Source organism: Neolamprologus brichardi, chromosome 7 (assembly GCF_056152115.1).
Source record: "Neolamprologus brichardi isolate AB-2024 chromosome 7, ASM5615211v1, whole genome shotgun sequence".
In the NCBI taxonomy this organism is placed as follows: Eukaryota; Metazoa; Chordata; class Actinopteri; order Cichliformes; family Cichlidae; genus Neolamprologus; species Neolamprologus brichardi.
In genome coordinates, this window is record NC_142110.1 from 57,372,360 (window position 1) to 57,394,338 (window position 21,979).

At 39.7% G+C, this 21,979-nt stretch overlaps 1 pseudogene; it reads right to left on the reverse strand.

Annotated features, from left to right (window-relative positions):
- Window positions 1-8,498: 8,498 nt before the first annotated feature.
- On the reverse strand, window positions 8,499-9,913 carry LOC148102243 (uncharacterized; annotated as a pseudogene).
- Window positions 9,914-21,979: the final 12,066 nt, after the last annotated feature.

Genomic DNA, 21,979 nt, shown 5'->3' on the forward strand with positions numbered 1-21,979 from the left:
TCAGCGCATATATAAAACTGGTCAGCGGCTCCGAACCGTAGTAAAGGGACCTCTGGCTAATACATCATGTCGGGCTTGTAGCTGAAAACTAGCTTTACTTTGTTGTCTGGGTCAACTTTGCTAGCGAGAGACAGAGAGAGGCGTTGAAAGGCTGCTTATTGTTTCGGAGGAAAACAGGAACACAGTGTACAGTCCAGTCTTAACAGCTTTCTTACAGCTGGGCTCATCAGGCACTCTTTTTGGCTGCAGTGGTTATTATTATATTTACATGCTTCCAGCTCCCGTTTCTGCTCAGTGACAGCTCGTTCTTTTCCTTTTTCTCCCTCCCTCGCTCACAGACACACAACGGGTATGGCAGTCCGTTCTCCCTGCAGCACGGACTACACTGCCCATGAGGCTACATTGTTTAGGGCGATGCCTGTAACACTCTGCTATTGCCTTCATATTAAATCATTTTTGTATAATAATTTTTAGAGGCTCTTATTGCGTGTTTTGTTTGGGTTTCCACCGGCGTGGAATTACCAAAAATAGAGAGACCATAGCCTAACATATGAAAAAGGAAAATACCGCCATGTAATCCATTTATTTCAACAAACTAACTGTGTTCTCAATATCACCTATTGAACAGTAACGGATACATTTACTCATATTTTGTATTTTAAATACCTAACGCCGGTGCATGTATTAGGTTACTGCCCAACACTGCCTGTTGATGAGATCTTGTGCCGTTCCTAAAACACCGGCCTCCAACTCCTAAAGAGACACGGGTGTACCTAAATTTAGCAAATATTAGCTTCAGGCTAGCTTGCTACGACAAATAGGCTAATACCAGCACTTTACCACAACTTCACCAGCTGTAGCTGTAAAAAAAACTAAACTAATGTCCAGTCCAGTGGGACAGCAAGGAAAGATGACAAAAAATGATTACTTACTTGCGGTTTGGAGGGTCAAGCTGAAATTGAAGCAGCCATTGAATGACGGGAAGAGAGAAAGATGGCAGCTTGGTCAGCACTAGTGGCCTCTATAATGTATGCAAATATATGCGGCCCGGAATCCCCGCCCCCCTCCCTGCGCGCACCCGGATGCCAAAACAGTGCCAGCAGATTGAAACTGAAAAATGGTTTGAAACCGAAAAATGGATTGAAACCGAAAAATGGTTTGAAACTGAAAAATGGTTTGAAACCGAAAAAAAATGGATTGAAACCGAAAAATGGATTGAAACCGAAAAAAAAAAATTGTAAGCGAAAACAAAAGAATTACAGTTTCAATTAATTGTTTTTCACTATCAATTTTTTTTCCGGTTTCAATACAAGATTTTTGAGTACATTTATTTCAATGACAATATTTTTTTTCGGTTTCAATATTTTTTTCGGTTTCGTTTCAAGGTGGCATTGTTCTGATTCCATACGGAAAGAGCAAAAATAGCAGAATAGTTTAAAATTTGAACGGTGAAAATAGCACAAAAATTGTGGAAGTAGTTCAACGGCGAAAAATGTACGGAAGTCCCAAGAATAATAATAATAACTAGAAAAATTTGCATTTCCTGCGAAAATGCAGTGTGGATGCTTTAAAGCTGAAGCTGTCTGCAAAAACTAGTTGAAAAAGGTGAAAAGTTGCAGAAATTGTAAAAACTTTGCAGAAGCAAAGGAAATTTGCTAAAAAGTAATAACTTAGCAGAACTGCAATATCTTAGAGGAAACATAATATTTGGCAGAAATACAATAGCATAGCAGAACTTGGCAGAAATATTGTAACTTACCAGAAACATGATAACTTCTCAAATATACAAGAATTTAGGAGAAATAGTATAAGATAACAGAAACAATATATTTAGCCAAAAATACTTAAACATTACAGAAACACTATGATTTAGAAAAATAGTACAACATAGCAGAAATACTGTGATTTACCAGAGACACTGTGATGAACTATGAATATTGTAATTTTAAATTAATACTATGTTTTAGCACAAATACTATAACCTAGCAGAAATACAATTATATAGCAGAAATGCTATATTTAGAAAGAAAAATATAATATAGTAGAAATACTATGATTTAGCAGAAATACTGTAATCAGCACATATACTGTAACATGACAGAAATTCCTCCACTTAGTAGTAATACTATAACATAACACAAATGTTATGATTTGGCACAAAACCATGATTTGGCAAAAATACTATGATTTAGCAGAAATACTATGATTGAGCAGAAGTACTAAGATGTAGTAAAAGTACTTTGATTTAACAGAAATACAGTTATGGAGAAGTAATACTTTAAAATGGGAGAAATATTGATACACACACACATACACAGAGCCTAAAGGGAACAGTATTTGTGCCATGGAGTGTTAACAAGAATGTGAGGTCCATATTAGAAAAGTTGGTAAAATGATAAAAGTTTGCAGAATTGTAATAAATGATGAATATGAATTACTGGTCTGTGATAGTGTATTAATTTGTAGGGAAAAAAACATGTTGACCAAGGTGGGATTGAACCCACAACCTTTGGGTTCCAGAAACGTGTCATTACCAACTGCGCCACTGGGAAAGAGAGCGGGTGCCTGGAAAACAGGGTGATGAGCAGTCAGAATTAGATCGCGGTCAGAGGCAAAAAACGCCGTTTTTTGGAGTTACAAAACGTCATGTAACTCAAAAACTAGGTGGACTAGAAGCATAATTCTTGTACTGGGTGAATCAGCGGACTTTGGTGTACTTTGACTGCGATTTTCATTGCTCTTTGTACAACCATTGCTGAGATATGACAAGAGAAGAAACGGCAGACCTCAGATATGATTGGCTGGCTGGGAAGCCTTGCAGGCCCTGATATGTAAATTTCTGGGCTGAATGTCTCTGTCCTCACAGAGGATTGGCTGCCTGGGGACCTGGCAGTAATATATAGAAATAGTATGATTAAGCATAAATACTACATTTAGTAGAAATACTATGTTTTAGCACAAATACTATAAAAAGCAGAAATACTATAATTTAGCAGAAATACTATATTAAGCAGAAATAGTACAAAAAGCAGTAATACTATAAAAAGCAGAAATACTATAATTTAGCAGAAATACTATAAAAAGCAGAAATACTACAATTTCGCAGAAATAATATATTAAGCACAAATATTATATTAAGCACAAATCCTATAAAAAGCAGAAATACTATAATTTAGCAGAAATACTATAATTTAACACAAATACTATATTAAGCACAAATTCTATATTAAGCACAAATCCTATATTAAGCAGAAATATTATAAAAAGCAGAAATACTATAAAAAGCAGAAATAGTATAATTTAGCAGAAATACTATAAAAAGCAGAAATAGTATAATGTAGCAGAAATACTATAATTTAGCAGAAATACTATATTAAGCAGAAATATTATAAAAAGCAGAAATACCTTGAAAAGCAGAAATACTATAATTTAGCAGAAATACTATATTAAGCAGAAATAATATAAAAAGCAGAAATACTATATTAAGCAGAAATAGTATGAAAAGCAGAAATACTATAATTTAGCAGAAATACTATAAAAAGCAGAAATACTATAAAAAGCAGAAATACTATAATTTAGCAGAAATACTATAATTTAGCAGAAATACTATATTTAGCAGAGAGAGAAGAGAGAGAAGCAAGTTTGTAGGTCAGTCAGGCAGCCTGGGAGCTGCTAAATTTGAATCCACCAATCAGAGAGGCTGTGTACTTTTTCCCGCCAAAACAGGTGAAGCCGTTTTTACACACACAGCAGAGAGACAGGATTTTTGCAGTCTATTTCTCATAGTGAGGACTACCCTCCAAACAAATGGCCATAATTTCCTAACCGTAGGGGCTAGAACGGTCATTCTTACACCGTTTTGTTCAGAAGAGATGGGGGAATTTTCAAGTGTTGACAATTTATCATTAAAATATGAATTATTAAAGATATTTGACTTGTAATGCACCATAACTGAGTAGAGGTGAACCAAAAACTGCCTTGACTTGCCCTCAAACAACGCTTTGTAACTCTAAATCTATTTGGCGTATCGATGAAATTCTTTCACCGTCAGAGACAGCAGGCTTTAGTGAACAGTCATGGAAATTTTCAGGTCTCTGTGGAAATCCATTTAAAAGATATGATGAGAGAAAAAAGTGGTTCATTTCCAGAGTTTGAAAGCTGAAGAAATCTGAGCGAAGGATGAATTTCCTACCCTCAAACAAACGTAATTCATGGCCAAATGGTAATAGGTGAGAAAAAAATTCTTGAATTGTGAGCGTCAGGAGTGTCTGAAGATATACTGGGACAAGCCTCATGTTTTAACTTCGCTTCGTTAAGGAGATATGACGATTCGAATATGCCTCTCATTACAGAAATCAAGCGGTGATTTTGAACAAACTCTCCATTGACTTTCTATGGAGAGTTTTCCGACTTTGTGTTGGTCTGAGGAGATTTGCCAAAATTCTATAAATCTCACAACAATGATGGTGACATTTTCTGAAAGCCAGCAAAAATACCTACGTTTTGATGTATAATTTGTGGAAGTTGAGTGAAAATTGAGCAAGTAGCAAGAAGTTGTTCGGACATGAAGAGAAGACTGCGAAACCTACAGTGTCTCACTTAGAACCAAGTGCATAGCAACCATAACAACCCATGTATTTTCTGAAAAATCACAATTTTGCAACTCAAAACTTTAAGAGGGATAAAAATAAAACGGTAAAAGATTTGAAAAAGCTGATTTATACCTGAATAGCCCAATAATTTGAGAACATTTTAAAGTTTGAATGGAGTTCCTAGGTGAAAGTATGAGGAACTAGTTAAGTTTGAAAAACAAGCAAGTTTTAGCAGAATTGTGGAAGTTTTCCATTCATTTCAATGGGACAAAAAAAAGGAAAAAAGTGTAATATTTTAAAAAGTATAATAGTAATAAACACCAAAAGATATAGCTGGAATTAGCAGAAATAGCAGAACAGTTTAGAGTTTGAACGGAGAAAATCGGCTGAAAACTGAAGGAGTAGTTAAGTGCCGAAAAACGCGAGCAACTTGAAAAAGAATAAAGTTTAAAGAGAAACAGGAACTCAATAGTGTGGATGCCTTTGAGGGCATCCACACAATAATAAAGAATAAAGAGAAACAGGAACTCAATAGTGTGGATGCCTTAAAGCATACACACAATAATAAAGAATAAAGAGAAACAGGAAAACATAGTGTGGATGCCTTAAAGCATCCACACAATAAAGAGAAACAGGAAAACAATAGTGTGGATGCCTTAAAGCATCCACACAATAATAAAGAATAAAGAGAAACAGGAAAACAATAGTGTGGATGCCTTAAAGCATCCACACAACTAGAAAAATTTGCATTTCCTGCGAAAATGCAGTGTGGATGCTTTAAAGCTGAAGCTGTCTGCAAAAACTAACTGAAATAGCTGAAAAGTTGCAGAAATTGTAAAAACTTTGCAGAAGCAAAGGAACTTTGCTAAAAAGCAATAACTTAGCAGAACTGCAATATCTTAGAGGAAACATAATACTTGGCAGAAATACAATAGCATAGCAGAACTTGGCAGAAATATTGTAACTTAACAGAAACATGATAACTTCTCAAATATACAAGAATATGGGAGAAATAGTATAAGATAACAGAAAGAATATATTTAGCCAAAAAATACTTAAACATTACAGAAACACTATGATTTAGAAAAATAGTACAACATAGCAGAAATACTGTGATTTACCGGAGACACTGTGATCAACTATGAATATTGTAATTTTAAATTAATACTATGTTTTAGCACAAATAGTATAATTTGACAGAAATACTATCATTTGGCAGAAATACTATGTTTCAGCACAAATACTCTGGTTTAGCACAAATATTATAACATAGCAGAAATGCTATATTTAGAAAGAAAAATATAATATAGTAGAAATACTATGATTTAGCAGAAATACTGTAATCAGCACATATACTGTAACATGACAGAAATTCCTCCACTTAGTAGTAATACTATAACATAACACAAATGTTATGATTTGGCACAAAAACCATGATTTGGCAAAAATACTATGATTGAGCAGAAATACTATGATTGAGCAGAAGTACTAAGATGTAGTAAAAGTACTTTGATTTAACAGAAATACAATTATGGAGGAGTAATACTTTAAAATGGAAGAAATATTGATACACACACATACACAGAGCCTAAAGGGAACAGTATTTGTGCCATGGAGTGTTAACAAGAATCTGAGGTCCATATTAGAAAAGCTGGTAAAATCATAAAACTTTGCCGGATTGTAATAAATGATGAATATGAATTACTGGTCTGCGATAGTGTATTAATTTGTAGGGAGAAAAACATGTTGATCAAGGTGTAATTGAACCCACGACCTTTTGGTTGCAGACCCGTGTCATTACCAACTGCGCCACTGGGAAAGAGAGCGGGTGCCTGGAAAACAGGGTGATGAGCAGTCAGAATTAGATCGGTGAGAGGCGAAAAACGCCGTTTTTTGGAGTTACAAAACGTCGTGTAACTCAAAAACTAGGTGGACTAGAAGCATAATTCTTGTACTGGGTGAATCAGCGGACTTTGGTGAACTTTGACTGCGATTTTCATTGCTCTTTGTACAACCGTCGCTGAGATATGATGAGAAAAGAAACGGCAGACCTCAGATATGATTGGCTGGCTGGGAAGCCGTGCAGGCCCTGATATGTAAATTTCAGGGCTAAGTGTCTCAGTCCTCACAGAGGATTGGCTGCCTGGGGACCTGGCAGTAATATATAGAAATAGTACGATTAAGCAGAAATACTATAATTTAGCAGAAATACTATAAAAAGCAGAAATAGTATAATTTAGCAGAAATACTATAATTTAGCAGAAATACTATAAAAAGCAGAAATACTATATTGTCACGGTATGGCATGGCAAACCGTGGGGGGTGTGGGGAAGGAGGACCCAGGCGCAGTGCTCTGTGTATAAACAGTGCGTTTATTTACAGTGTGTGGAAATAACAACAATAAATTCCCGTGCTTTCCCCAGACTCCCGTGTCGTGTCTTCTCCCAGTGTTTGTGCTCTCCGCTCCCGTGTCTCAGCACTCCCCGTGCTGGCTGCTGTCTGGCACTCCACCCCTCTCCTGGGGACACAATAGAAGCAGCATACATACAATCGCGGGCATACACACACACTAACCAAGCACAACTGGATGACTGACGTGGAGTCTCACGCAATGATCCCGCGTCGGTGGGAGCTCCAAGACTCTCTTAAGTAGCTCCCCCGACGAGGCCTGATCAGCAGCAGGTGTGGCTTCGGGTGTGGCCAGTCCCCTAGCAGGGCCACACCCACCAGGCCTGAAGGCTCCTATAAATGAGTGCTCAGACACACAGCCACCCACACACATATGTACAAGCATAGAGCAAAAGGGGAAGCAACACCAAAAATACATAAGATATAACCAGTCCATAACTGCTCAGGGATCCTGGGTTGCTCAGACCCAGAACCCTGACATATATTAAGCACAAATCCTATAAAAAGCAGAAATACTATAATAGGGCTTTGGAGCGTGATGTCACGGGGGTGGGCGTGGAAAGGATTTTGGCCTGATCCGCCATTTTCAGGGTCTAAGAGCAAGCGACGAAGGAGCGAAAGCACAGCCATGGTTCGTACTTGCTGTGTGGTCGGCTGCAATGTTCGATCTTACGATCGGCACGGGAATAAGCTTGGGTTGTCTTTTTATGCTTTCCCAACCTGGAAGCAATATCAAGGAGCTCATGTATCGGATGTTACCAAACGAAGGCGTCGAGCCTGGATAGGAGCCGTGAGACGAGCTGATATCAAGTTCTGTTCCATCTCCAAATATCACTTGGTGTGCTCCAGACATTTTAATTCCGGTAAGTGCTAGATATGTTCATATGACACTTTATAGCTGAATAATATTATCGTTGGTGGTCTCGGAAGTTATAGAAATTGCGATCAAACATGAATGGAGTGACTTTGCAGACATATGTGCTATGTAAAGATTCGCTAATTCTTTTGCACAACTGTTGGGAAGCCTGCCTATGAAATGGATCAAACAAATCCAGACTGGGTACCAACGCTACACATGGGGCACTCCGAAATCCGAACATCACATTCAGACCGTCACAGGAGGCAAACACAACGGCAACAAAAAAAAGCACTAGTAGGAGGTAATAACAACCGCACCCCCAACCACAATCTCTTATTTTAAAACTTGATCTTAGTCAGTTAACACAAACATTTGAGTATTCATACTGCCTTAATGTATAAACCACTTTAAAATTCCCTTGTGTATTTGCACTCTTTTTATTGGACAGGCTTTCACAATGGAGCTGCAGAATGTGAAGGTGAAGCCCCAGCAGAAGTCACCACAGGAGAGCAGCCAGGGCAATAGGGCTTTGGATTCGTAGACCCCGAAAATGGCGCTGCGCTCCCATAATGCATTGCGGCGTGACGTCAACTCCAAAGCCCTATTTAGCAGAAATACTATTTTAAGCAGAAATACTATTAAAAGCAGAAATACTATATTGAGAACCAGAACCAAAACAAGCAAAAACAACAAACAACAAACCCTCCCAGGTCACAGTCCCAAAGTCAGACCGCGCATCCCGCAGCGGCGCAAAAAAAAAAGAAAAACGCCACAAAACAGTCTCAGGCGGCCTACCTCGGGTCCCGTGATGGCAGTAGGACGCTTCAGGCGGCCGACCTCGAGTCCTGTGGGGGCAGTGTTGCAGCTCCGGCGGGCGGCCATGACTCCGGCAGCAGCGGCAAAACAGTCCCGAGGGCCTGCCACTGATCCAGTGGCGGCGAAACTGCAGCTCCGGTGGCTTGCCACGCGTCCAGAGGTGGCGGTGCCGTACATCCGGCGGCCTGCCACAGGTCCGGCAGTAGCGGCGAAGCGGTTCCGGTGGCCTGCCCCGGATCCAGTGGCGGCGGCGCTGCTCCCCCCCAGGCGGCCCGCCCCGGGTCCAGTGGCGGCGGCGCTGCTCCGGTGAGCAACAGCGAGGAGTGCCACATGGCCTATGAAGCGCTGGTCGCTGACGTGGATGCGCTGGACATGGATGGCGTGGAGGGCGCGCTATACGTGGGCGGCGTGGAGGGCGCGGTAGACGTGGAGGTCCCTCCGGCACACTGACCTCCAGTTCTGGCTGAGCGGGTCTCTCCGGACCTCCGAGCTGGGCAGCGCGGGATCCACAGGCTCGCCGCTCTTCTGCTCGCCGGGCAGCGGCGCTGGCTCCTCCTGCTCGCCGGGCAGCGGCGCTGGCTCCACCGGCTCGCCGAGCTCCTGCTCGGGGCAGTGCGAGCTCCAACGGCTCACCGAGCTCCTTCTCGGGCAGGGCAGGTCCGGGTGGCGACGTAGCAGCCGGTGAAGAAGATGGCAGAAGGGTGACTGCAGGCGGATGAGATGACGGCGGTGCCACAGCTGCAGATGGTGAAGCAGCGAGTGGTGTGGAGACCTCTGACCGAGGTGATGTTACCTGTGCTGTCGGCTCGTCCACTGCAGACACAAACACAGATGGTGAGGGAAATGGAAAATTGTCCGTACTACTCACCACAGCCAACTCTTGAGAAGTTCGTGGATTAGGCTGCGGTGAGGAAAGCCGGCGGCGCGAAGGTCGTTTCCGTGTAGACGTCGGGGCCACCAGCGGTCCGGGCCGGTGAGCAGCCTGAGGAGGAGAGTGGAGGTGGAGGGTAGAAAGCAGGAAGTCCAGGACAACTGGATTGAGGGAGTACACCAGCCAGGGGAATTTAACAAGCGTCTCCTGCAGCCGCCTCTCCACGGCGTGACGCAAACCTTCCGCGGGCTTCTCCCACCACAACTCGCATAGGCGGTAAACCTTGTCCATCACCTCCCTCCCGAGCCTCTCCTCAGAGACCGCTGGGTCCATGCTTGGTGGGATCATTCTGTCACGGTATGGCATGGCAAACCGTGGGGGGTGTGGGGAAGGAGGACCCAGGCGCGGTGCTCTGTGTATAAACAGTGCGTTTATTTACAGTGTGTGGAAATAACAACAATAAATTCCCGTGCTTTCCCCAGACTCCCGTGTCGTGTCTTCTCCCAGTGTTTGTGCTCTCCGCTCCCGTGTCTCAGCACTCCCCGTGCTGGCTGCTGTCTGGCACTCCACCCCTCTCCTGGGGACACAATAGAAGCAGCCGTCAGGACACATACAATCGCGGGCACACACGCACGCACGCACACACCAAGCACAACTGGATGACTGACGTGGAGTCTCACGCAATGATCCCGCGTGGGAGCTCCAAGACTCTCTTAAGTCGCTCCCCCGACGAGGCCTGATCAGCAGCAGGTGCGTGGCTTCGGGTGTGGCCAGTCCCCTAGCAGGGCCACACCCACCAGGCCTGAGGGTTCCTATAAACGAGTGCTCAGACACACAGCAACCCACACACATAAGTACAAGCATAGAGCAAAAGGGGAAGCAACACCAAAAATACATAAGATATAATAATAATCATATATGTGTTAATGTGGATATTGATGGCACATGAGAGGGGTACAGACATTCATTTCTCCCTGGTCCCAGACGTAAGGCACATTACAGGGCACACAGTTATCTCCAAACCTAATCCCCAACCCAGTATAAAAATCAGCATGACAACACGCTGGTTTCATTTGACATTTTGCTGCCTACACTAGAGCTTCATCCCCCATTGAGTGCAGGACACATGTGCCACTCAGTCCGCAGTCTGTTCGTTCAACAATATAACTAGTCCATAACTGCTCAGGGATCCTGAGTTGCTCAGACCCAGAACCCTGACATATATTAAGCACAAATCCTATAAAAAGCAGAAATACTATAAAAAGCAGAAATCCTATAATTTAGCACAAATACTATATTGAGCACCAATAATATATTGAGCACAAATACTAAAAAAAGCAGAAATACTATAAAAAGCAGAAATACTATAAAACGCAGAAATACTAAAATTTAGCAGAAATACTATATTAAGCTCAAATACTATAAAAAGCAGAAATACTATATTAAGCTCAAATACTATAAAAAGCAGAAATACTATAAAAAGCAGAAATACTATAAAAAGCAGAAATACTATAGTTTAGCAGAAATACTATAAAAAGCAGAAATACTATTAAAAGCAGAAATACTATAAAAAGCAGAAATACTATACAAAGCAGAAATACTATATTAAGCACAAATACTATATTAAGCACAAATACTATATTAAGCACAAATACTATAAAAAGCAGAAATACTATAAAAAGCAGAAATACTATATTAAGCAGAAATACTATAATTTAGCAGAAATACTACATTAAGCACAAATACTATAAAAAGCAGAAATACTATATTAAGCACAAATACTATAAAAAGAACAAATATTATAAAAAAGCAGAAATACTATAATTTAGCATAAATACTATATTAAGCACAAATCCTATAAAAAGCAGAAATACTATATTAAGCACAAATACTATGAAAAGCAGAAATACTATAATTTAGCAGAAATCCTATATTAAGCACAAATCCTATAAAAAGCAGAAATACTATAAAAAGCAGAAATGCTATAATTTAGCAGAAATACTATAAAAAGCAGAAATACTATAATTTAGAAATACTATAACACACACAGAAAGAGAGAGAAGCAAGTTTTTAGGTCAGTCAAGCAGCCTGGGAGCTGCTAGATTTGAATCCACCAATCAGAGATGCTGTGTACATTTTCCCGCCAAAACAGGTGCAGCCCTTTTTACACACGCAGCAGAGAGACAGGATTTTTGCTGTCTATTTCTCATTGTGACGACTACCCTCCAAACAAATGGCCATAATTTCCTAACCGTAGGGGCTAGAACGGTCATTCTTACACCATTTTGTTCAGAAGAGATGGGGGAATCTTCAATTTTTGACAATTTATCATTAAAATATGAATTATTAAAGATATTTGACTTGTAATGCACCATAACTGAGTAGAGGCAAGCGAAAACTGCCTTGACTTGCCCTCAAACAACGCTTTGTAACTCTAAATCTATTTGGAGTATCGATATCATTCTTTCACCGTAAGAGACAGCAGGCTTTGGGGAACAACCATGGAACTTTTCAGGTCTCTATGGAAATCCATCAAAAAGATATGATGAGAGAAAAAAGTGGTTCATTTCCAGAGTTTGAAAGCTGAAGAAATCTGAGCGAAAGACGAATTTCCTACCCTCAAACAAACGTAATTCATGGCCAAATGGTAATAGGTGAGAAAAAAATTCTTGAATTGTGAGCGTCACGAGTGTCTGAAGATATATCGGGACAAGGCTCATGTCTTAACTTTGCTTCGTTAAGGAGATATGACGATTCGAATATGCCTCTCATTACAGAAATCAAGCGGTGATTTTGAACAAACTCTCCATTGACTTTCTATGGAGAGTTTTCCGACTTTGTGTTGGTCTGAGGAGATTTGCCAAAATTCTATAAATTCCACAACAATGATAGTGACATTTTCTGAAAGCCAGCAAAACTACCTACGTTTTGATGTATAATTTGTGGAGGTTGAGTGAAAATTGAGCAAGTAGCAAGAAGTTGTTCGGACATGAAGAGAAGACTGCGAAACTTACAGTGCCTCACTTAGAACCAACTGCATAGCAACCATAACAACCCATGTATTTTGTGAAAAATCACAAAGATGAAACTCAAAACTTAAAGAGGGATAAGATGAAAACGGTAACAGATATGAAAAAGCTGAATCATACATGAATAGCCCAATAATTTGTGAACATTTTAAAGTTTAAATGGAGTTTCTATGTGAAAGTATGAGGAAGTAGTTAAGTTTCAAAAACGAGCAAGTTTTAGCAGAATTGCGGAAGTTTCCCATTCATTTCAATGGGACAAATTAAAGGAAAAAAGCTTAATATTTTAAAAAGTATAATAGTGAAAAATACCAAATATATATAGCAGAAATCTTAGTACTTCTGCTCAATCATAGTATTTCTGCTAAATCATAGTATTTTTGCCAAATCATGGTTTTTGTGCCAAATCATAACATTTGTGTTATGTTATAGTATTACTACTAAGTGGAGGAATTTCTGTCATGTTACAGTATATGTGCTGATTACAGTATTTCTGCTAAATCATATTATTTCTACTATATTATATTTTTCTTTCTAAATATAGCATTTCTGCTATATAATTGTATTTCTGCTATGTTATAATATTTGTGCTAAACCAGAGTATTTGTGCTAAAACATAGTATTTCTGCCAAATGATAGTATTTCTGTCAAATTATAGTATTTGTGCTAAAACATAGTATTAATTTAAAATTGCAATAGTCATAGTTCATGACAGTGTCTCTGGTAAATCACAGTATTTCTGCTATGTTGTACTATTTTTCTAAATCATAGTGTTTCCGTAATGTTTAAGTATTTTAGGCTAAATATATTCTTTCTGTTATCTTATACTATTTCTCCTAAATTCTTGTATATTTGAGAAGTTATCATGTTTCTGGTAAGTTACAATATTTCTGCCAAGTTCTGCTATGCTATTGTATTTCTGCCAAGTATTATGTTTCCTCTAAGATATTGCAGTTCTGCTAAGTTATTACTTTTTAGCAAAGTTCCTTTGCTTCTGCAAAGTTTTTACAATTTCTGCAACTTTTCAGCTTTTTCAGCTAGTTTTAGCAGACAGCTTCAGCTTTAAAGCAACTCAGAATTCATATGATTACAACCAATATGTATTAGAATAAAAGAAACAAATGTGCAATGAACATGTCAAGAGTCGCTGTTAAAAAGTCTCATGGCAGTGGGGTTATATATATATATATATACAACCTGTGATCATCGTTTCTTTCCAGTTGAGAATGAATCTGTGCACTCACATATTAAATGAGCTGAAATCAGTAGTGTGATCTCACAAGTATCACAAAGTAATGTGGTAACATCTGGACTGACGAGTTTACTGTCAGCATTTTAATCGCTAGTTTAAAGGCTATAGGCTGCAGCCGTTGCTCTAACACTGTATAAATGTAACAGGGCTCAGTGCTGGTTCTAATAGTCTGAGCTGCTTCCAGCTTTATTTGTGAAGAGCACAGCAGCTTACAAAACACGTAGCTAGCTCGTACAGCTGCGACGTAAAACTTTCATAAGCTAAGATGACCTTAAAATAACGGGGCTACGTGTGGTGATGCTAGCGTTAGCCACGTTAGCACGTTACCTTCACAGGTGGTCAGACTGCGAAAACAGGCACTCAGTCAGAGGTTGGGCTATCCGTTTCGCTGCAGGGTCCCTTCATTCTTTATATATCCGTGTCGAGCCGAGTGTAAATCCCGAGGCTGAACGGCCTTTGTACAAGCAGCTATGAGCTAGAAAAATCCAGGCTGGCAGACAGCCTGTGTCTGACCAACCAATCAGAGAGCTCCTTACATCCCACGGTGTGGCTAATTTGAATAGCAGCAGGATTTTTAAAATGAAGTTGTTAATCCAACTGCTAATCCAAATGCTAATCCACATGTTGATCCCTGAGCGAACAAGAAAGGGAAATGGATTTTGAAATGCAGTTTATTAAAGTGCAATTCGAAAAAGATTTTTGAAATGCAGTTTATTAAAGTGCAATTCAAAAATGTTTTTTGAAATGAAGACTTAAAAAGCATTTTAAAAATCAGTTTATTAAATTGGAATTCAAAAATAAATTTACAAATGCACATTTTATTCTACAATTCATTATTTAAGCACAGAATGTTTTATTTCGATGCGCGTGGCTCTTGTGGTCCTCCATAGGTCTCAAGGCGGCTACTCATCTCACTGAGCCAAAGTCATTCTCACAAAGGAAAGGTGGAGAGACTGACAATTCTGCTGAAATGAGCAGAAGCGGCTGAGAATTGTGCTATAAAGAGGTGAAAAGGCTAAAAATTTTGCAGAGAAGAGGTGAATCAGAAGAATTTCTGCTGAAAAGAGGTAAAGAAGCAAAATGTTGCGCTGAAAAGAGAGGAATCAGCAGAATTTCTGCTCAAAGGAGTTTTTTTCTGAAAACAGCTGAGATTTGTGCTGATAAGAGGTGAAAAGGCTGAAAATTTTGCTGAAAAGAGTTGAATGAGCAGAATTTCTGCTGAAAAGAGTTAAAAAAAAGTTTAACTGTTAACTGAAAGAAATGTTGCCATAAGCGGGATTTGAACCCGGGCCTCCCAGTCTGAGAACGGCTGCTCATCTCACTGAGCTAAAACACAGCTCAGCCCGGCAAGGAAAATCAGTGAGGCCACTGATAATATGGCAGAAATGGGCAAAAAATATTGCAGAAAAAATTCAATATCTCAAAAAGTATAGAAGTTATGAGCACCAAAAGTCATAGCTGGCATTAGCAGAAAGAGCAGAATTTTTAAAGTTTGAATGGAGAAAATCGGCTGAAAACTGAGGGAGTAGTTAATCGGCAAAAACGTACGGAAGCAACTAGAGGAATAATAAAGAATAAAGAGAAACAGGAACTCAATAGTGTGGATGCCTTTTGAGGCATCCACACAATAATAAATCCGACGAATAGTAATAGGTGTGCCTCTTGGCATAGGCACACTTAATAAATATACAGTGGGGCAAAAAAGTATTTAGTCAGCCACCGATTGTGCAAGTTCCCCCACTTAAAATGATGACAGAGGTCAGTAATTTGCACCAGAGGTACACTTCAACTGTGAGAGACAGAATGTGAAAAAAAAAATCCATGAATTCACATGGTAGGATTTGTAAAGAATTTATTCGTAAATCAGGGTGGAAAATAAGTATTTGGTCACCTCAAACAAGGAAAATCCCTGGCTCTCACAGACCTGTAACGTCTTCTGTAAGAAGCTTTTCTGTCCCCCACTCGTTACCTGTATGAATGGCACCTGTTTGACCTCATCATCTGTATAAAAGACACCTGTCCACAGCCTCAACCAGTCAGACTCCAAACTCCGCCATGGCCAAGACCAAAGAGCTTTCGAAGGACACCAGGAAAAGAATTGTAGACCTGCACCAGACTGGGAAGAGTGAATCTACAATAGGCAAGCAGCTTGGTGTGAAAAAATCAACTGTGGGAGCAATCATCAGAAAATGGAAGACATACAAGACCACTGATAATCTCCCTCGATCTGGGGCTCCACGCAAGATCTCATCCTGTGGGGTCAAAATGATCATGAGAACGGTGAGCAAAGATCCCAGAACCACACGGGGGGACCTGGTGAATGACCTGCAGAGAGCTGGGACCAAAGTAACAAAGGTCACCATCAGTAACACACTACAACGGCAGGGAATCAAATCCCGCAGTGCCAGACGTGTTCCGCTGCTGAAGCCAGTGCATGTCCAGGCCCGTCTGAAGTTTGCCAGAGAGCACATGGATGATACAGCAGAGGATTGGGAGAATGTCATGTGGTCAGATGAAACCAAAGTAGAACTTTTTGGTATAAACTCAACTCGTCGTGTTTGGAGGAAGAAGAATACTGAGTTGCATCCCAAGAACACCATACCTACTGTGAAGCATGGGGGTGGAAACATCATGCTATGGGGCTGTTTTTCTGCCAAGGGGACAGGACGACTGATCCGTGTTAAGGACAGAATGAATGGGGCCAAGTATCGTGAGATTTTGAGCCAAAACCTCCTTCCATCAGTGAGAACTTTGAAGATGAAACGAGGCTGGGTCTTCCAACATGACAATGATCCAAAACACACCGCCCGGGCAACAAAGGAGTGGCTCCGTAAGAAGCATTTGAAAGTCCTGGAGTGGCCTAGCCAGTCTCCAGACCTCAACCCCATAGAAAATCTGTGGCGGGAGTTGAAAGTCCGTGTTGCTCGGCGACAGCCCCAAAACATCACTGCTCTTGAGAAGATCTGCATGGAGGAATGGGCCAAAATACCAGCTACTGTGTGTGCAAACCTGGTAAAGACCTATAGTAAACGTTTGACCTCTGTTATTGCCAACAAAGGTTATGATACAAAGTATTGAGTTGTATTTTTGTTATTGACCAAATACTTATTTTCCACCCTGATTTACGAATAAATTCTTTACAAATCCTACCATGTGAATTCATGGATTTTTTTTTTCACATTCTGTCTCTCACAGTTGAAGTGTACCTCTGGTGCAAATTACTGACCTCTGTCATCATTTTAAGTGGGGGAACTTGCACAATCGGTGGCTGACTAAATACTTTTTTGCCCCACTGTATATTTCTTCTTCAGTCACGTTTCTCACTCACTATGTGTTAATAGACCTCTCTGCACTGAATCATACCCGTTATTAATCTGTCTCTCTTCCACAGCATGTCTTTTGTCCTGACTTCCTTCTATCGCCCCAACGGGGTGCAACAGATGGCCACACCTTCCCGAGCCTGCTTTTTCCTTCCCACGGTCACCAAAGCGCTTGCTCATAGGGGATCACATCACTTTGGGGTTTTTCTCTGTATGTATTGGAGGGTCTACCTTACAATATAAAGCACCTTGAGGCAACTGTTGTAGTCATTTGGTGCTATATAAATAAAATTTGAAATGGATCGATTATCATCAGAGAATATTGTAAACCTTGTCGATAAGGACAAAACAAACAGATGCTGACCAGATTGTGTTTGCACGGCTGTTTATTGAGACAATATTAAATCTTCTTCTCTGCAATACACAATATGAAGTGTATTATTATTTCTTTGTGTGTTACGAGAAACATTATTGTCAAGACTTCAGTTTGAAAGATTCTGACATTTTAGAACAAACAAACAAACACACACAGGAATTGCATCAGAATTTATTATCAATGTTCCACATCAGTGGTCCCTCGCTTCAACTGAGTTAGGTGACCGCCCCATCCCCCAGCTCTTGAATGCATTTTTTAGACTGACACAAAAACTATTCATTTTGTAACATAAAGGTATCACTTGCACATTAAAAACAAAGCACATTTATAATGTCATTATCCGCCATTGTCTGTGATTTCCATTATATGTTAATATTGCAATAAGGACATACTGATAAGGCATGGTGAACAAGAACAAAAAAAATGAATAAAACATGATAATGAAGAGATTAAAAGGGTAACAGAATGTCTTAACGGTATGTAGGCCAAGAGGAGGAAAACCTTTCTATCTTAAACAGAAAAAGGTGTCAGGATATGATGTTAGTAACAAGCAGAGGTAACACTGAAAATATTAAAAAACAGTCTCCATTTTTGTGGTTAAACTGAGATTTGATTATTGAGCAGTGAGTATTCTGTAGCTATTTCATCTCGCAAACAGGGCAGGGATAGCTCAGTAGGTAGAGTGGTGGCCCCATGATCGGAAAGTCGGGGGTTCGACTCCACTGAACGGCTACCCTGAGGTACCCCTGAGCAAGGTACCGTCCCTACAGTACCTTGTCCCTACAGCACCTGGGGAGCAGGGACTGCTCCCCGGGTGCTGCATTGGTGGCTGCCCACTGCTTCACTGGGTGAATGGGTTAAATGCAGAGGAGCAATTTCCCTATGGGGACTAACACATATACATTATTATACATTATACAAACGGGTGTTCAGCTGCTCATAAAGTTCAAGTTGTGGCTTTCTTTGCTTCCCCCACAGAATCACTCAGTAAGACTTCTGTCATAATCACACATCAGAGTGACAATGGAACATAACAGAAACATATATAAAATTTTTGAAATTATTATCAGTTGTATTTTTATAGAAATACAAATGATAATAATTTCTGATGCAATATTTCAATATTTTAAGATCAATACTGACAACAAAAACTGGACAAGCTGTCCTTAAATTCAGTAACAGTCAAACAAGTGGAAAAGTGAAGTAGCTATTTTAGAGAGCAGGCACATTTGGGATGTACAGGTTGCAGCACTGGGGGTTAGTGTGGCCCTTGCATTATCTATTAGAACTTTTCAAACACTGTTGCCTCAATACAGCAGTGTAAGCTTTTATTTCAAAGCAGCACGATAGTGAGACTAGATCAGGGGTGTCAAACATAAGGCCCAGAGGCTGGAATCAGCCCAGCAAAGACTCTAATGTGGTCCGCTGGAAGACTTCAGAAAATGTGCAGTATTTCATTGATTTTAACTGTACTACTATAATTCATATTTCTATTGATAAAGACTCTAAAAGATTAAAGGACATAAAAGTTCAATTTTCCACAGTTGGCTATGGAACGCCAGGACTGCCATAATGAATTAATTAAATACACCATTAAATAATTAATTAAATGTGGCAATAATTAATTAAAATTGGAATTAATTAATTAAATAAATAGTTATGACACATGTAATTAATTAATTATTGACACATTTAATTAATTATTTATGTATTTCACATTTTAATTAATTATTGACACATTTAATTAATTATTTATGTATTTCACATTTTAATTAATTATTGACACATTTAATTAATTATTTAATGATATATTTATTTATTTTATTTTGGCAGTCCTGGCGCCTGGCTCTCACCATGAAATAATTTTATCTGTCAACCTCACCCATCAAACGCAGGGGGCGGGGTTAACGCTGCCCATGCAGCTTCTCTAACATTTGATTGGTTGCCGTGCAAAGTAAGTCAAAACAGGTCGATCCTAGATAATCGATTGCTTGTGTAGACTTGGGGCAGCCAGGTATCCCAGAATGCATTTCAAATCACAGGCAGCAATGGTGGTGGTGTAGTTTTAAAATACCCCGTTTTTCTGTCACCAACTACACTTTTAACAGTGTTTTAGCCGCGAATGTCGCGCTGTAATCTTCACATGTCTGGTCAGGTTGTCAACATAGAACATGTTTGCAAAAGTGCACAGATGTTTTCAGAGATGTCACTTGCTCTGCTAACAGTCAGCATGCAGAGTGCACCGAGGGGGTTACGTTAACCGGTTTGTTTACATATTCCACTCTCCGTGTTCCACATGTTGCATTAGCAGATTCTCATTTTCACCAAACGATCGTCTCTTTCCACCTGGTCTTGTGTCTCTGTGCTTCTGTAACATAAAGAACGAGCTGACATTTTTCTCACGAAACCAGCGATCAGCTCAACAGACCCTCAGTTTACCTGCATGCATCCTCCTCCTCACCTGTCACCTGTTTAACACCTGCTACTAATTCAAGAAACACGCCCACGTTACCTGGTGATAGTTACCTGTCACAGTTTAACTGGGCAGCCAGTGCACAATATAACGCAATGTCAGCACATTTTTCTGCACAAGATAAGTAAATATAGTTTTTCCCGAGCGCAGAGCTGCTGGAGCTCGTTTCCCAACAGAGCACTTTATAGGCGAACCCACTTCATCAGCAGCTGATGTCACCGGCACACAGCTTTGAACCCTCACCTGAGTTTTAGCTCTCAGTGGTTAAACGCTGGACTTAATTCACTCACGTTTTGTCTGTCGGGTCACGTTTACTTCGCTGTTTTATTTACAACTGAGCAAATCAGTTTGGCTGAGGTTAAAGTTACGTTTCAGAACTGCACAGTTTTACAGACGTTTAATGGTTCACTGGCACATGTGTTAGACTGAACTATTTATCTGGTGTGTTTTGGATTTAACAGTGAATTTTGAGATTAAACTGACTTTTAAAATGTTTTTATACAAAGAGGAAAGAGAAGGCGCATTTCCACCGAGAGGAGCAGAGTTTCCAACTACATGTTCATAATGCAGACTGCAACCTGGACAGAAATATTATATCATCTGTTTTTTAATAGTTATTCAACTGTATTCTAAGCACCAGCGATCTGTTAGAATTTTTAGAGTTTACTTAACTAAAAATAAATGAGGTTAACATATAATTTATGTGATTTTTTTTCTCTCTCTCTCTTTTTATTAATTTATTTATTTTTTTGCTTTTTCGGTCATGTTATGTTTAACTGTCAAAGGTTTGTTACAAACTATGAAACACATCGTGCAGACTTCTGGATGTTAGAAGAAAACTAATAGTGCTCATGAATGAGACTAAAGGCAGGAAGGTGTCCTTTAAAACTAAACATGTTAGTAGGACCTCCCTATTTATATCATAGTTTATGAAATAGCACGTGTATTTCAGTAATAGCCTACTGATTTCAGTGTAGTGGTGAACAGTCACACAGCTCACGTGGGTGTTATCTGTGATACTCCTTAACTATAATTTATCCAAGTTAACTTCAGTTAACTCTGAGCGGCTGGATCGACGGAGGTCAGACAACAATTTTACATCTAAGATCTTAAAACAGGACACAGCCATTATCCGTCCTGGCCTCATACCAAATGTGAACGCAGACTGAGTCTATGTTTGACGTTTGCTTTATATCTAATCTTCCTCTCAAACATTTAAACAGCAGCGAGTCTGCAGCTGAGGGAACACAAACTCAAATTGTTGGAACAGGTTTGCTCGTTTCTTGCGTTCATTTGGTAATTTATTAAATGTATAACTGTTATAACTGCTGAGTCTCTTACGCTGATGAAAATGCAGAAAACACAGATCACGAACACCTGTTCAACCAATCGCTTTCATTCCACTTTGATCTGTGACAAACTGACGGTTCATCTCTGTTACAGTGTTGCGTTAGACTGCTATATTTTTGTGTTCTTTATGCTGTAGATTTTCACGTCTCTGGAATAGTTGGCAGTATTAAGGATGCTTTTCTGTAAAATCATATTGATATGACCAGTGAATTATTTGTAGATGACAGTTAGATTAGTCAGCTGTTAAACTCTGGGTTAACTCAGAGAGCTGAAGATATCGTGGATATGCTGATCTTGCTCCATGGTGTACAGGTCCGTTTACCCTCATGATTAATATTCACAATAAAAATATTAGCCGAACATCATGAAGTCTGTATGTGTGTCATAGTGTCGAACAACCTTTGTAAAGCCAGCAGTTACTACATGAGGAAACACCAACGTTATCTCTTTTATGCGTTTATACACAGGTCACGCTGATTACTGAACAAAAACCCAAAGATCAGCTGTTAATCGAATTTATTTGCTCTCTCTCCTCCTTAAACATGTTTTTAATGTTAGTTATAATTCAGAATTGGCGACTGAAACACGTAGGACACATAAGAACATCAGGAAATAAAACCCCGATAAATATAACC